This window comes from Falco biarmicus, chromosome 9 (assembly GCF_023638135.1).
Source record: "Falco biarmicus isolate bFalBia1 chromosome 9, bFalBia1.pri, whole genome shotgun sequence".
Classification (NCBI taxonomy): domain Eukaryota; kingdom Metazoa; phylum Chordata; class Aves; order Falconiformes; family Falconidae; genus Falco; species Falco biarmicus.
The window spans coordinates 10,788,820-10,804,727 of NC_079296.1; the positions used below are offsets into that span (position 1 = coordinate 10,788,820).

The 15,908-nt window shown below is 44.2% G+C and overlaps 1 long non-coding RNA gene across 1 annotated transcript in view; it reads left to right on the forward strand.

Moving 5' to 3' along the window:
* LOC130154685 (uncharacterized) overlaps positions 1-15,908 on the forward strand; it is a 118,578-nt gene that overhangs the window by 95,677 nt on the left and 6,993 nt on the right. The window contains exon 3 of the long non-coding RNA XR_008823822.1: positions 12,860-12,975. This is a non-coding gene — a long non-coding RNA (uncharacterized LOC130154685). The remainder of the gene's footprint in view (positions 1-12,859; positions 12,976-15,908) is intronic.

Consider the following 15,908-nt stretch of genomic DNA (forward strand, 5'->3'; position numbering starts at 1 on the left):
TCTTCACACCCCTGATGTTACAGAGTCCTGGCATCTTACTGTTATTACTACCACCTTTAATCACATCACTAGAGCACAACACTACAGAGGCTTCCACAGACTTCCGCAGTACTGGTTTTCAGAGCATCTCTTATCACCGTGGAAACAGGCAAAATCTATTTTAATCAGAGGCAAGGGGAAGCAGCCACCTTTCCTTAAGGGTGAGGCAATAGTCTCACTTGGTCAGGCCTCCCTCAGGAGATCTGTCGCTCGAGCCTGACAGGTTGGATGAGGTGGATCCTCACCTGCTGGGTCCTGCCTGGTGGATGCAGAACTGCTGGACAGCCACTAGCAGCAGTGGCTCTCACTCACCCTGGTTTGTACTGGAAATTAATTTTGATTTTCAAGGGAAAGATTTACACAGTGTTGCTTGTGAAATTTTGCTTGACCCCTCAAAGCAGCCAGTACCGCAGAGCAGCAAGCCTACCCTTTAGGAAGCAGAACGTGGAGATCCCCTAACACCATCATTGCTTCCCAACCCTCCCGGGCAATGTGACTATTCTGAAATGTGGGAAAACCTGAATTACAAAGATCTTGCAATAAGTGGCAGCAGTTACCGTTCTTGAAGACAGTCCAGCATCTCTTGCTCATGGCTGAGCAGAACCATATCTCACCAAGGAAGGTGATTTCTGAGAGAGTAATAATGGTCTAGTTTTAAGGCTATCACGTCATGTTTGGTATCATGAGGAGGGCATGGTCCTCTGTGGGTTTGTAGGCTTTTAAGGTTGCATACATGTGCATGGTCAGCTCTTCAAACTATAAAACACTTATGCTAAACATGTACAGGTAGACAACCAGCTACTGTAGCAGTCAGGACTGGACAAGAAAAAGAGATCAGTGAAAACCAGCGAGGGAAAGCAGGACAAATTAATCCCTTGTGTCAGTAAGTGCAATCCAGATTAAATTTGGCCTGTTACTTTCTAAGCTAAATTGGGTTAGTCCACTAGTACAGTATTGAAAACCTGCAGAGTTTATTGACTTGGAAATGCTGAAATCTGCTGGGAAGGCCACATAATACTATATAGGAACACAGAGCATCCACTCATGCAGTAATATGCTCTATAGAGTTCCAAGAGAGCAAAGGCAAACACCTACGATTGCCTCAGGTCACAGCAGGATCTGTGAATGATTCCCCTTCTGTGATGGCTAGAAATATCTTGAAATGTAGAAATGAGATAGTGCTGAGCTAAAACAGCTATACTGTTAAGGCAGCCAGTAATTTTTAAACAAGATAACGCTGCAGAATGAGTGGACGCTTCCGTAGCTTTGTTTTAGGCAGTAAATAAACCACTGCACTTCCCCATTAAATAGGTGTTCTTGGGGTACTGTGTCTGTACACCCTGGCTTGTAGGTGGTGCTGCATTTTCAAACACAACTTTAGGGCAATGCTGTTACCCTCTAGTTCCTAACAACATCGCTCTACAAACCCTATCATAATACCATCTGCCTGATTACCCTGATTTTCAGAGCACAGTTCACCGCTTTCATGCCTTCTGACCAGTACTGCATCAATTCTCACAAGCTCTGGTTCAAGAGGCTAAATAGCAGGTGCTTGCCCTGTATTTGCATTGGCACGTGCTGCACCCTCTGCAGCAAAGAGCTTTGCATAAAAGAACAGAAGGGAGAAAACAAGTGAGCCACAAAACCAGCAGTTCTAATTATTTCTTGGTAGATATTGCAAGCGACTCTCTTCAGTAGAAAAATAGAAAATATCCTGGCCCCTTTTTAATATTTATTTATCTACTCCTCTGCAGAAAGGAAATATACTTGCTGAGAACTGAAACCCCATCTGTGTAGTCAATGGAAATTTGGCCTTGACTGAAGCCTGTGAGGACTGAAAACCTTCCTGAAAGACAGTAATGACCAGTTCTTCAAAGATGAGTAGGTACCCAGCTGCCACTGGAAGCCCAGGGGTGTGAGGTTTATAAGTTCCTTTAGAAGTTTCTGGTTTTATCTTCAGTGGGAACTGGGTCCATTTCTCATGGAAACCGTCATTCATATTTGCACCCATGTAGTTCGCTACCAAAACCTCATCCTTAGCTTTTCAAGATCCAAGAGCTCAGAGAAGATGCAGCATAATGTATATGTTATTCCTAGTGCCCTCCTAATTATGGGTCTTAGACAACAAAGATGCTACTAGGCTTCTTATTTTCAAAAAGAGACTTCATTAAATATAGGGTTATTTAACTTCTGCTGAGTTGCACCAGAGTGCACACATGTAAACATGTGAGCACATGTGGACACTTGTAAAAAATTGATATGGAAATGCAAAAATCAGTTAATTGAGGTTACTGCAAAATGCCATTAGCACTCAAGGTATGAATCACCTTGTTCTCGGAGGTTTTTAAGTTTCCTCCGATGAATCACCGTCTCATACTGCACTTCAGCATTATGTTTGTACTCCACATCTCAGCCTGGGCCAAGGGAGATGGGTGCCTGGGCCAGCGTTGACAAAGTTGTTTGGTTTGTTTCTTTTTGGTTTTTTTGGGTTTGGTTTGTGTTGTTTTTTTTTTAAATTATATTTTATTATAGTCTGTGGCCATTCATGTGGTCCTAATCCAAGGCTGATCACAGAATGAAGTAAATGATGCTCCAATACCACACTCCTAACCCTCTTGTGATTATATTGTTGGCTGTCACTATAAAACAGTCTTTTGAGGGAGAGGCTGCATGATGTCTTTCATCCAAGCCTTCTGCTCCTGCAACATATTGGAAAGTTTCCAGGAATAGCAATGTTCTTTTCTCATTTTGTTTCTCAAATAAAATTATTGAATAAAAATAGACATCAGACAGGAGGAAAATAAGGGGAAAAAAAGCAAGTTTAGAGCTGCCATTGTGCAGTATTATCTCCTTGGGAAGCTAGATAGTGTTTATTCATGCTGTGCAACTGTCTTCCTTGTTCAAAAGAATTATATCACTCAGCCTTGTAAGGCAATAGAAAACCAGTTATATTTAATTAGCTGAAAATTTGCTATAGGGAGAAAACATCTTTTTATACTGTAGGTGTATGCACCATCCATTTCTTTTGAAGCGCAGGTAGATACCAGAGGCATTAGAACAAATAATAAAATGCAATAATAAAACAGTACAAATGGAACAGTTATAAAAATGCAATAACTTTCACAGATTTGTCAGAGAGCGCGTTTGCTCAGTAGGAGTTATTGTCTTCCCAAACATAAGTTCTTTCCATGCAGCATCCTCCCCAAAGTAGGGAGCTGCCTGCTTTGCTGGAAAATCTTTGGTATCTTTCAGCAGCATTTACTGGTAAGGGTCAATCCAACTGGAAAAGCTCTTTTCTGGGTATTAAACCCCTCTGTATTCCGATTAATTAATTGGGAGTAAGATGAAGAAGATAATGCATGAATTGTAAAGCTGGAAGAAACAGGATAACTGAACATATAGCTTAAATAAAAAAAATTAAAAATAGTGATAATAATAAAAAAGTGGAGTTATTTAGAATGTGCTTTTCAGGCATATGTAGGGATTTCAGATACCTGAAATTCCAGTTATTCTGTTGCAAAACACCAGCAGGATCTTAATTTCCTACCTGGTTCTCATAATTTCCTGAAAAGCTGTCTATTTCTGTATGATTTGAGCAGAATAATAAAAAATTGAGCCACCCAGAAGTATATTCAGCCTCTGGCACCTACTCTGCATTCTAAATTCAGGAGGAGGAGGAGGATTGTATCAATTTTAAGTGAGAGGAAAGGGACATTCATACTTGCTGGACTGAGCATGGTTCTTAAAGTCTCTGGACACACCTGAAAATCTTGGCCTGAGCAAATCCTGGAGGTGGTTTTGGGTCAGCAGGAGGGAGTTCTAATAAATGGGTTTGGGGAGCCAGCAGAGATGACCGCAAGCACTGAACCCCCTGACACGAAGGGACTGGCTCTGTTTCGTTGGGCACCAGCTGGATCCAGGTCCAGCCTGGGTGGCGGAGGGATGCAGAGCTGCAACCAGGGCATCATAGAAAAGGGTCTGACACTCAACCTGTGTGAGAAATTCAAAGGTGTTAAGTCAGAAAGGGGCTTTAGATCATCTAATCTGACATGCTATTCAGGAAACGGGCATACAGTTTTACCTGGAAAACCTGGAACATAATAATGCCAATAAGCCAGGCAAAGGAACATCAGGCGGGGGCTGAGTTTGGGACAGGATCAGACTCGAGCAGTGTTTTGCTCCTCGTGTGGCCCTCCCACCACACCTAAAGATGAGCATGAGGCACGTAGACACGTGGGGATGGAGATGAGCAATGGTTTCAGAAATGATGACAGTGCCTCTTGGAACGGGGAACTCAGATGACTTTGGAGACATAGATATAAGGGTCTAAGTCAGGAAAGGCATTGCTCTGGAGAGGATAGGTTGTAATAATAAGAATTTTCCTGTGTGTGAATGTGAAACTTTTGGTAATTGGTCACGGTAAGGAGTGGAATCCTGATCTGAAGACAATTGATCTGGTTTATGTCAAAAGGTATTTGTGTTCCCTGTGCATAAGAAGTGTGTTGAAAGCTTTTGATTGAAGAGAGATGAGTGACCTGGAGGTCAGATCAAAAATAATTAAACCTTCATAGGGACCACATAATCTCTGGTTAAACTTCACTAGAAGAGGAGAAGTTGTGATGTAATTCATGACTGAATTTATCTGGCAGTGTAATGTATCCAGATTAGAAATAAAGACCACACAAATGGATGGCATTCCACATTTGACAGCTACTAAAACTCCCTGTGTCTTGTAAAAAGGGAAATATACAGTGTACTCAGTGTGGTGTTTGTACAGCAAACCCTATCAGGAAATCGTTTGAGAACCAGCAAATAGCCAAAGCTGCAACTTGCTTGAAATGCAGTATATGCATCATGGGAAGAGCAAGAATGTAGGGTGAAAGTGTATTTATAATTCTGGCAAGTCGAAAGGCTTCAGTAGTTCACCTTTCTCAAAATAATAAAATGCCATCACTCTTCTTCTCAGGGAAGAAACTGTGAAGCTGTTTATTTTTTCCATCCCTATAATGCAAGGAAGGAAAGAGCTTGCAAAATTTCCACTGTAGCATATGTGATAGAGTCAGCTGCCTTTGGTACCAGAGCTACCTCATGCCACCTCACAGTCTGAGATGGGTTTATCCTCACAGCACCTATTTGAGGTGGGTCAATGGTGGTGTTTCTCCTTTATGTCCCTGTTAAAGACAAGTAATGAAGCATCAGAACCTGGAAGTGCCTCTATATGGGCTCAGTGGTACTGTGTGCTCCAGTCTGGGGACACCATTCAGCCCACAAAAGCTGTCCAGGAGGACCCCAGACCCCTACAGAGTTGATGTGACATGGTTCAGAAGCACGTACAGAAAAGCTGCAGCCAAGGACATCTTAGCTTAAGTGACCTGGCAAAATCCACAGAAAAAAATCCATGGTAAAAGAAGGAAATAAGCCCTACCTCCTCAAGGAGATAGGAGCTTGCTCTCCAGATGTGGAATGGATAGAAATCTGAAGAATGAGGCAAGGACAATGTGCTTGCTAAGGCAAAAAGGCTTAAATTATGAAAGTCTCCTGGAGCATTTTATTCATGGCAATTAGCACAAGTTCAGCTTGAAGGTACTGGTAGCTTTTGATTACCAGCTTGGGCGTGGAACACCTGCAAGGTGTAGCTGCTTTCTAGTCTCCCATAACTAAAGTTAAAGACAAAAATCACCATGAGAAAAGCTGTAAGTTCCCTCCTTGGAGCAGTGTAGCTCTTGGCCGCAATCCACGTCAGTAAACAGAGCTGTTGAGATCCCAGCTCTATGCAATTTACAATTATGCTAATTCACAGTTGTGCTAATGCACAGCTTTGGATGAGCATTTTTCTGCAGTGAATTTTCAGAGTGGCTTGGCTTCTCACAAACTGTACTCCCTGACAAGGGGCAAGATATTCATCAATGTGTTGGATGAAATACTTCTCAGCTCCCCAGGCCAATTCTGAAGGCAGGCATCTGTGCAAGCGGGATTGCACTTTCTTGGTAAGTGATTCAGCCTAGCTTAAAATAGTTGAGTTAGGTGGGGTGAATCAGTTTGGTAATGTTTGTGTCCTCAACCCATATCACTGAGGGATTATAGAAACAGCCTAGACAAGTTGTTTGGTCTAGGTATCTCTCAGGTAGCTAAATACAGGGGAAATGACTGGGGGTGCTTGTAATTTAAGAGCATGAGCCTCATTAGCGGGCAGAGGGCTGGGAGGTTAATCATTGCGGTTCTTGTGAGAAATCACACCCACCTTTTGACATCACCCTTCTGAGGGTGGCAACCATCAAATAAGTGTATTGAATGAGATGAATGATGTGATGCATGATGACGTGATAAGAATGAAATCATAAAAGGGCATAATCAAGCAGGGGTGACCCAGGGACTGAGAGCTATCTCCGTCGGGTGCATCCTGGTAGAAGTTCTAACAGCAGGATAAGGAAACTGAAGTATCACTGTGTCACACAACAGCCAAGACTGTCAAGGCGTGATCACTGGCGGTTCATTTATGTAAGCCAGAGAAAATGTATAAGTCACAGGAGAATGAAAAAGCAGAATCAAAATGTTCAGCCTTAAGTGACAGTTCTTTTTCCCTGCAAAGGTGATTGTCAGGCAAAATACTGCATCTGCCAGCATTTTCACTAGAACAGTTACCGTAAAAATACCCAAATCTTCCACTGAAGCTGTATATCTTATCCACAAGAAGGACATATCCACCATGGATCCTGTTTTGTTTGCCCTCCATGGAATTAAATTTGGTGTTTCTGTCTTTGATTCCAATCACAGTGTATGAAAGCTCTGTGCATTCCCATTGATATTCATATCATTTCTACTTCAGCTTCTCTTGAATTAATGTAACCCAGGAAACTTAGCAATGTCAGGCTCAATTTATGCAGGCTGATGCTGAATCTTGTCCGTTCTTGAATTCTGCCATTCTCCCCAATTTCCTTTATTTCTTTCTTGGATGCCTTTATGCAAATGCACTTCCTTGGGCATACAACACACAGCAGGCTTTTGCTGATGGAAAAGCAGGTTTTTCGCCCTGCCCACACGAGTTGGGCACTGAGATGCCCAAAGGGCAACCAAAAGAACCCATCAACACGGACCACTGTACCAAATAGCAAGTATTTTTTCTGGCAATACTACTTCTCGGTACCTTTTTCCCCCAGACTTTTCCCCACTGGAGGCCTGTCAGCCTACACTGTGAATTTCTATCCTATTAGGGCAAAGCAGAAGAAACGCCACAAGGTGAGGCACAGCCATGCCTTCAGAGATGCTACCATGAAACCAGCAGCATTTGGGTACCTGTGTATTGCCACAGCAACCTGACAATTCACAAGGAGTCAGAGAGTCATGGGGTCCACCAGCCAGCATTCCTGGTTTAGCGAGTCAGCAGCAAACACCATGCAGAGCAACTCAAAGTGGTGCTAAATTCAGTGAGCAGCCCTGACCTGCGGTTTCATGCAAACCTTTTTTCCTTTTTTTTAGACTATATGGGTTCATGCCCCCTAAATTTCGCTCTCAGTTTCAGGTATGAATGAATTCAAAATCTTTAGGTAAAATTCAGCTAGAAGAAACTACCTAGTTTGGACCAGTTTCAGTACAAACCTAGAGCAAAACCACAAAATTGCTCATGGTTTCCAGACTAAACCATACATTTCACCTAGTTTTTTGGGGTTTCATTATGAAAGTTTCATGGAGTCTGAAAAAAAAAAAAAAAAAGCAACACATTTACAAACTTTGAATTGCTATCTCTACACTTTTGTCTACTGGGAATATAGAAGTTGACAATGGAAGTCGTTGCTATCAGATGCCCAGTTGGGAAGTTTTCTCTGCGCTGTGGGAACCTCCAGTTCATTTTAAGTGGAAACAGCCTGGTTTAGTGGCCCTCCTCGACTCCTGAGCTTTGGACTTGGGTTTGGCCCTTGTATTGGTCTTTTTAGTCCAGTTTCAGCCTTGAATAATACCTAGAAGACAAAAATCAAGGATCCTCTTTGTCATGGTGGGACATCTATGGATGGTGCAGGCATGGCATAGACAAGTCTACATCTTTTATATCTCAGGGTTTAAAGAAACTGGGAAACTTCTCTCTTATTAATTATTATCTCTCTTATTAATTACTATCTCTTCCAATAGAGAATAAAAACTTCTAAGTCGGGCCTGGGAACTCTTCAAGAGCTTGGTAGCTCAGGCTACTCAAAGGCGTGTGAGTGTGGTGCAGCAAGGGCTGTGCAAACAAAAGATAACTTCAGCCTTGAATTCATGATAGTCCAATAGTAGACAAGTGAAAATATGAGTGAGATGAAGGATGGGCAGTACCAGAGATACATTACACTGTAGAAAATTTGTCTTGAAGTATAATGCATTTTTAGTGATATATACGCAAATGTGTGTATTTTTGCTGGATACATTTCTGAAGGCTGCGCCTCATCTACTGAGTCAATTCTGTCATCCAGGATACATCAGCATTGATTTTTTGGCTGAATTCCTTAGAAATTACCTTATTGAGCACAACTGAACCAGGAAACTCAGCTAGACTGGAATATTTCATTTTAAAAGACAGCTAGCTTTCTTTCAAAGACTTCAAGTCATGATGGACCTGCTGTTTCTTTCAAGGAGTCATGCCAATGTTAAACTAACTTCTGTCTAACAGATTTGCTTCTCTTCTTGATTGGATTGACAGAGTCAGCCAGAAAGATAGAAAGCAGGAAAGCCTTGTGGGTTTTCTTTTTCACCTCATCTGTCATTAACTCTCATTTCCACTGGTCAAAACTTTCCTTTTTTAAAATTTAATTCACATGGACCCAGGTTCAAATTTCCTTCTTTCCTCAGTTTGGATAAACAAAGAAACCAAATTGCTCAAATTTCTCTCGGTAAAGGTATTTTTTTTTTACCCCAAATCATTTGCTCACTCCTGCTACTGCAACTGTTTAGCGGAGAAAATCTGTAACAGAGTCTCTTTCTCGGGACATGCAGGATGGGGAACTGCAAACGGCAGCTTCAAACAGCGCTTCAAATGCAAAAACACAGAGCGAACAATTGAAAGTTAGAGGCACTCACTCAAATGCAAAAATATTCCTTTTCTCTAAATGTAATGAGGCAGTTTCATGATGTGTCTTGACAAGCTGGTTTGTTTTGTTTTGTTTTGTTTTAGCTCTTTTCTAGAGGAGGTTGGCCTGTGGGTAAAACTCAGGCTGAAAGGGAATCTGCCGCCTGACCAGCGTGTCACTCACCGTGTCCTGCTCTCCCAGCGGCTCCGGCAGGAAAGTGGCATGCTCACCCAGTGGGAGCTGGGCCAACATGGCCTTGCCACCTGCCAGCATCCCTGGAGAGGGGAGAATAATTAATAACAAGATAGGAATGACTTTGCCTGGACTTTCTTAGGCCAAAAGGTCAAAGGAAAAGGGTGGGAGGGGAGCAAGTGACCAGGCTTCAGGGAAAGCCACCAGTGATGCTCACCGCTTGTCCGCTTCTTCTGTGAACACTTTGGGAAGAGAAAAGTTTGAACCCAACCCTGAGCAGAAGGACTTGCTAATGCCTGTGGGCCTATTGCAATGTACCTAAAGCCAGCCTTTGCCACCCCACAGCTCAAATCGTTTTTCAAGAAAGAACTACCTGATTTCTACCGTTTTACAGCCAGAAAAACTGGGGCAGAGGGTGGAGAAGTGAGTAGCGGAGCAGACACTCTGTGTCTTTCCAAAGCCTTTGCAAGATGCACTGGACAAGTGAGATCTATAGAGCTGTGATGGGTTCCTGCCCTGGATTCAGTTTGCAGAAGCAGGGTCATGGGCTGAAGGAAAGCTCCAGGAGCACTTGTGACAGTGGGTTATCCCTGCCATCCCAGCGGAGCCTCCTCACATGCAGCTGGGCAAGGCAAGGAATGAGGGAAGGAGTGTGGTGAAGACAGTGAGAAAAAGGAGGAGGTGGTGTAGGTTGTGAGAGGAGATGAAACAGCTTTGACACAAGCAAGGGAAACTTCACATTTGGAATTTCAAAAAATTGACTCAACATTTCTGCCGTAGGAGATAAACATCTATCTGGTTTATTACTGGGAATCATCTTTTTCTGTGTATAAATAGAAAAAGCATGTTACCTCATGTTATTTCCTCTGGGGTTTTCTGGGGGTAGATCTATGTGCATGGTAAACAGCTTGCAAAGAAGTTGTTATTATTAGTAGTCAATAAGAAGAACAAGAAGGCAGGGGCTGAGGCTGCAAGGTGCCAGGTACGAGCTAGCCACAAGCTAGCCACAAGCCAAGTATGTCTTTCACTCATCTGCAGTGCAGGAGGGACAGCCCAGCCAAACCGCTAGTCTGTGCCTGTGATTGTTGTTGCTTTGTGATGCTGTCTGTATTCCTATAAGCATTTTTCTTGTTGAAGGACAACTTAGGTGAAGATACAAAGACCTTAAAGTCTAAAAACTAGCAACAAGACACAAAACCATCGATAAGCAGCTAGGCAGGATTACCAGTGCGCTCATTTATAAAAGCTTTTTAAGCCTTGACAAAGCCTTGCTTGTGTCGTGGTAACAGTCAGCAATGGAAATGTGGTGTTGGTTGCTGTACGCACGCATTTGAGGCAGTCTTGTGAATTTGCAGTCTGAACAGGTGATGCAGAGTCTGATAGGAAGCTAAAGCATGGAGCACCACTTATCTGGTCTGTAAGGCTTTGCCTTCCAGCCTGAAGTGCATGAACTGCACTTGCTCGCCTGGAGCATCCTCAGGGGTGGGCAGAAAAGCCCTTCAGTGCATGACGGATGGTCCTGCAGGGAGCAGGTCTGGCTTTGGGGTGAGGGAAAGAGAAGACCAGCAGGAGAAGGGACTCTGGAGATGGGGCTCCTGGGGCTCCCACAAGCATTTCTGCATGCCCAGGTGGGCTCCAGGCATGGGGGATCGTCTCAGATAGCTGGTAGATATGTGACAGTAGGTTCATCAAACCCATGGTAACCTTAATCCTATGGGTGCCATGGCATATTTGGGGTTTACTGTAGATACATCTGGTCAGTGCAGGCTTTAGATGACCTTCAGGGCAACCTTAACTCTCAGGGTAGCGCTAGCCTGAAGGCCGTGACCCATGACAGTCGTACAGCAGGTCTGTGTCAGACCTGCACCAGGGCTACTCTGCACCAGGGCTTTGGTCTTCTGAGTCCAGCTCCAAAATCGCGTGCAACCAGTTTGAAATATTGCAGTGGAGTCCCTTCCTCTCAAAAATGTTGTTTTATTAAGAGTAAAACCCTTTTGTCAAAAAGATGGCCATTCTGCTAACACTTTTCAGAAAATTAAAAAAACCCTTATATTTTAATAAGCTCGAAAGATGCAAGTTCATCATTTTGGAAATAGAATGATTTCATCTTTCTATAAAAATGTTTTGTTTTGGAACATTCCACTTGATACTGTTTTATTTATTCAATCTATTTATTCAGCTTGAAACTATGGTAAAAATCAAGCCCTTTGATCTCTGTTTGCTACACTTCAGTGGTGGAGAAAGGGACTTTTTCTTTGTGATACTCTTCTAGGATTTTTTTGTATTATGAATAAAAGTTATTCTTAAATTGCAGCATTGCAACCCAGATACAAAAGCTAGTTGCTGATGAAATATTTGCATGACCAGTGGTTCTCCAGTGACGGCAAACTGTCAGCACTTTTATTCAGTAATTCGGGAAGACTTCCCTTGCTGCCAATCTAATGAATTTCAAGTGCTTTGAAAAATGATCGGTTGGCTTTGCTTTCCAACGAGACAGCTCAGTGCGATAAGGGTTGGGTGCTGGTGCACAAAGACATGGGGAGAGGGGTCAGGGATTAGCAGAGAGGCAAGGTAGGTGGAATATAGGAAGAACGGGAGAAGTAAGGAGTTAACAATAGGTGAGGGACTAGGTGGTTGAAAGATTCAGTTTGTGGGTCCAAAGGGAATGGAAGGGATGTTCTACATGAAGACAAGTCTGCCATGACATGGTTTAGAGCCAGGGCTTGCTACTTCTGCCACCACTACATGTTGCTTGGGAACATTGTTAAATGTGCTGGAAAAGGAGCGCAGGGCCATGGCTGTTGACAGCGCAGCCACACGGCATGGATGAGCTGCTGCAGTGCTGGTGACTTTGTTAAAACAACGGGAGGTGGGCTGCCTTGCTGGCAGGGGAGCAGCTTCTGCCCTTCTTGACGCAGCACTTGAGTGTGGCAGAGGGCTGGAGGAGTGAGCTGGAGTGGAGGGAGAGCCATGGGGTGCCCGGGGTGAGCATCAAGGGGAGTGGGGGCAAACCAAGGATGAAGAGATGGTGTGGGTATGGTTCAGAACCGGACAGGATATTTGCACATATGATTGGGGGACTGAAGAGGAACAGAGAAGAAGAGGTGATTGGGGATAAAGGCAGTGCAGTGGGGACAGTGGAGGCTGTGTGCCCTGAGCTGACACTGGGGTGATGCACAGCTGCTGGACGGTACAACTGGTGGTGAGTCACTATGTAGGCAGAGGATGTGGTGCAAGGCTCGGAGGAGTGGGGAAGACCCAGCCTCAGCACTGCTGCTCACCGCTTTGGAGAAGAGTGAGCAGCAATGGGGTGAGACAGCTGAGGTCACAGCTTGTCCAAGCTTCGTGGGAGCTGGGCACGAGGAGCAGGTGCCCAGCCTTGCAGGCAACTACCACTGGGGATGGAGACAGGCAGAGGTCAGGCACCTCCTCTGGTGAGCTTGGATTGGGGGACCATTTTTCTGATTAAAACCAGCAGTTGGGACAGTGATTCTCCACACAAAGAGGGATTTCTATAACCACCTTTGAGACTTTTTACCTCTCTTTTTTTTTAATAATGTTAAAATCTAAATATTTACCTTGACCTACAGCTAACCGTGCAGCAGTAAAGGGAGGGAAACCAGCCAGATGGAAAGCAAAATGACAGAGCACATGATAGACCTACAAATCAAAGCACATCCCAATCATAAGGAGACTGCAAAGGCTGGTAAGTTTAACCCTGGTGAATAGTTTGCTGAATGCAGTCATTGAGTAGCAATAAATCTGCTACACTAATTGCAAGTAGGTAGAGGAGGAGGTACCACGACTATTCAGGTTACCACAGAAGATAGTCCTAGCCAGCTGCACAGCCCACAGCCTGTGCTTTCAATACTCCTACAGTGGAATCAGTTGTGATAGCCATCTTTCTGAGCAAAGAGCTGTCCTCCATTAAATGCTGTGGCTCTAAAGCTGGGAGAAGATGGTTCAATGAATCATTGATTCATTGGAAAGGGCACTTGTGGGTTGGCTGAGCCACTTCATGAATTTGAGTTGAATTTTGCCGGGTGGTTGAGCCAAAACTACAAGCGCTGAAAACTTTTGGCAGGTGTTGTAACACGGGAATTAGACAAGATTGAACAGTGATTGGAGACAGTTCCAAGGTTAGTTGCTTTTACACTTCTGATAAGTTTGGTTCTTGCCCAAACCTGAGCCAGGTGATGCAGACGTTATTCCTCATCCATTAATTGGCTGATTAAGGTACCAATGCACACCATAATAGCTGTAGATATGGTATCTCTCTCTGAGTAATGCAGACCACATATGAACAACCTTCTCCTGTCATCAGGAAATCATTATTATTCAATAGCATGCACAAACCAGACCACCATGGTCTGAATGAAAGGGTAGGAAAATACCTGATAGTAATTTTCTGAAAACTGCAAGTTATAATTCCCTCCCTGGGACTCGCTTTTACAGGATGAATACTTATTAGACAAATCTGAATTCAACCACTTATGCTCTGGACTCTGCAGGGGATCAACAACCCTTTCAATGCTAGCTGGATAAGGAAAGAGCTGTAATTTTATTTTTATGCCAGGAGCAGCAGCAATAGGCGCTAGAAAGATGTGCTCCATACGTACAGCAAAACCATTCTGGAGCCAACCGGTGGGTGCAGATAAGAGCCACTTGATGAAACATCAGCTAGGTCACCCCCCGCTGTCTTTGGTCACTGCAATGAATCAGAGCACTGTGTGAGTCAGACCAAATAACCCCCAAGCCCACTACCCCACCTGCGAGCACGGGGGTTAAGTACAAGATGCTTTAGGGGAGAGTGTAAGCAAGAGGCAAAATATCGTGGGCATTCACCTGCATGATCTAATTCCTGTTTGAGTCCAGTTAGGCACTGTGACAAGGAAATCCACAATTTAGTCATGCAATGTATAAAGCAAATGTTCTTTTAATTTATTTTAAATGTTTTGAAGGGTTTGTTTTCCGGGATGCCCTTTAGGCTTGTTAGATAAAGAACTGGATTTCACTCGGGCTTGCTGCCCCTATGCCTTCAATATTTCATGGTGCTCTTCCATACCTCTTTACTTTGCAACCGAGGGGGAGAAATGGACACTTTTCGGAAGGAGTTTGTCTAGCTTATTTTATGTACCTTCTTCAGAAGGGCATGACTGATGCCCTGGCAGTAGCTGTCTTTCCTCAGTGCCTCAGCTGCCATCCACTTTTGATGAAAGGGCTCCATCTTTGGGACACTTGAATGTCCGGGGGAATGGAGAGCCCAGCTGCACCGTGGAGCAGCTGCCTGAAGTCTTGGACCATGGGAAAGAATAAAGAAAACCAAAAGCAAGGTGTGCTCTTTGCTATGACCCCTGCAGGGCTGCACAGCCAGACCTGGAGGGCTGTGGCCCCCAGGAGCAGCCCCTGGCAGCTGCTGGTGAAACCCCAGGAGACAATGGGTGGAAGGGGTTGTGTGCCAGTGGTGTGTTTTGATTTGGAGCAAAAGGCATGAAAAGCGAGCGCAGTGAAAGGGGGAGGCGTCGCTGCGGCTTTCTGGGAGGAGGCAGCGCAGGCAGCAGGACTCACTGCCTGTCCCCATGGGGCTGGGAGGGGTGGGGGGGCAGAGCTGCACCCCAGCCACTGCACGCAGAGCCAAGAGGGATGCAGCCCTTCCCGGGGAAACACTGAGCATCTCTGCTGACTCTTAAGATATTTTGCCTCTTACTTATACTCTCTCCTAAAGCACCTTGTACTTAACTCCCGTGCTCGCAGGTGGGGTAGTGGGCTTGGGGGTTACTTGGTCTGACTCACACGGTGCTCTGATTCATTGCAGTGACCAAAGACAGCGGGGGGTGACCTAACTGATGTTTCATCAAGCTGATGTTCATCCAAGGGCAGGAGAACCCAAGCTGGCCAAAATTATGAAGAAAAACTAAAATGAAACAATATTTACTTGTTAAAGATGCTGAGGCAGGTATTTGGGTTTGTTTTTCTTTCAGCTAATGCCAGGTCAATTTTTCTTTTGATCTGCCTTAGTCCCCCCATCCCTATAGAGGCAGGCACAGTGAGAACACGCTTCAAACAAAGCTGACAGCTTTCTGGTGTGGTTTTGTATGGTTTCCTGAGAATCAGGGGACATTTCTTGTTTTGCAACTTTACAGAAACCCACAAGTATGCTGAAGTGCTTTAAAGACCTAATAAACAGGTTGGTGTTGTGAAAGTTTAGCGAGGGGCAAAAAACGAGCACTGCCACGGTCAGCTCATCTGCTGGGCCCTGACAGCAAATGCACTTTGAGCTTGCTTGTAGCTGTGGCAAGCATGCGGCGCCAAGGGATTTAATGTACCGGTGAGGCGGATGGTTATGAAGCTGCAAGAAGAATGTGGTTAGTTTTACTAGCACCTGTGGCAAGTTCCTTTCAGAGGTCCTCCCACAAGGCAGTCTGTGTTGTACAAGATGATGCAGAAAGAACAGGAGGAGGGAGATGATTGTGTCATATGTTCCCCTGGGGCTCGCTATTTTATTAAAAAAATAATTAAAAAAAAGAGATTAAAAAAAAGCAAAAAAAAAACCACCAACACTCTTTAGATGTTTTTTTTTAATTTCACAGGGGACATTCAGTGGAAACTATTATAGTGACATCGTAGGAAGGAGCCAGG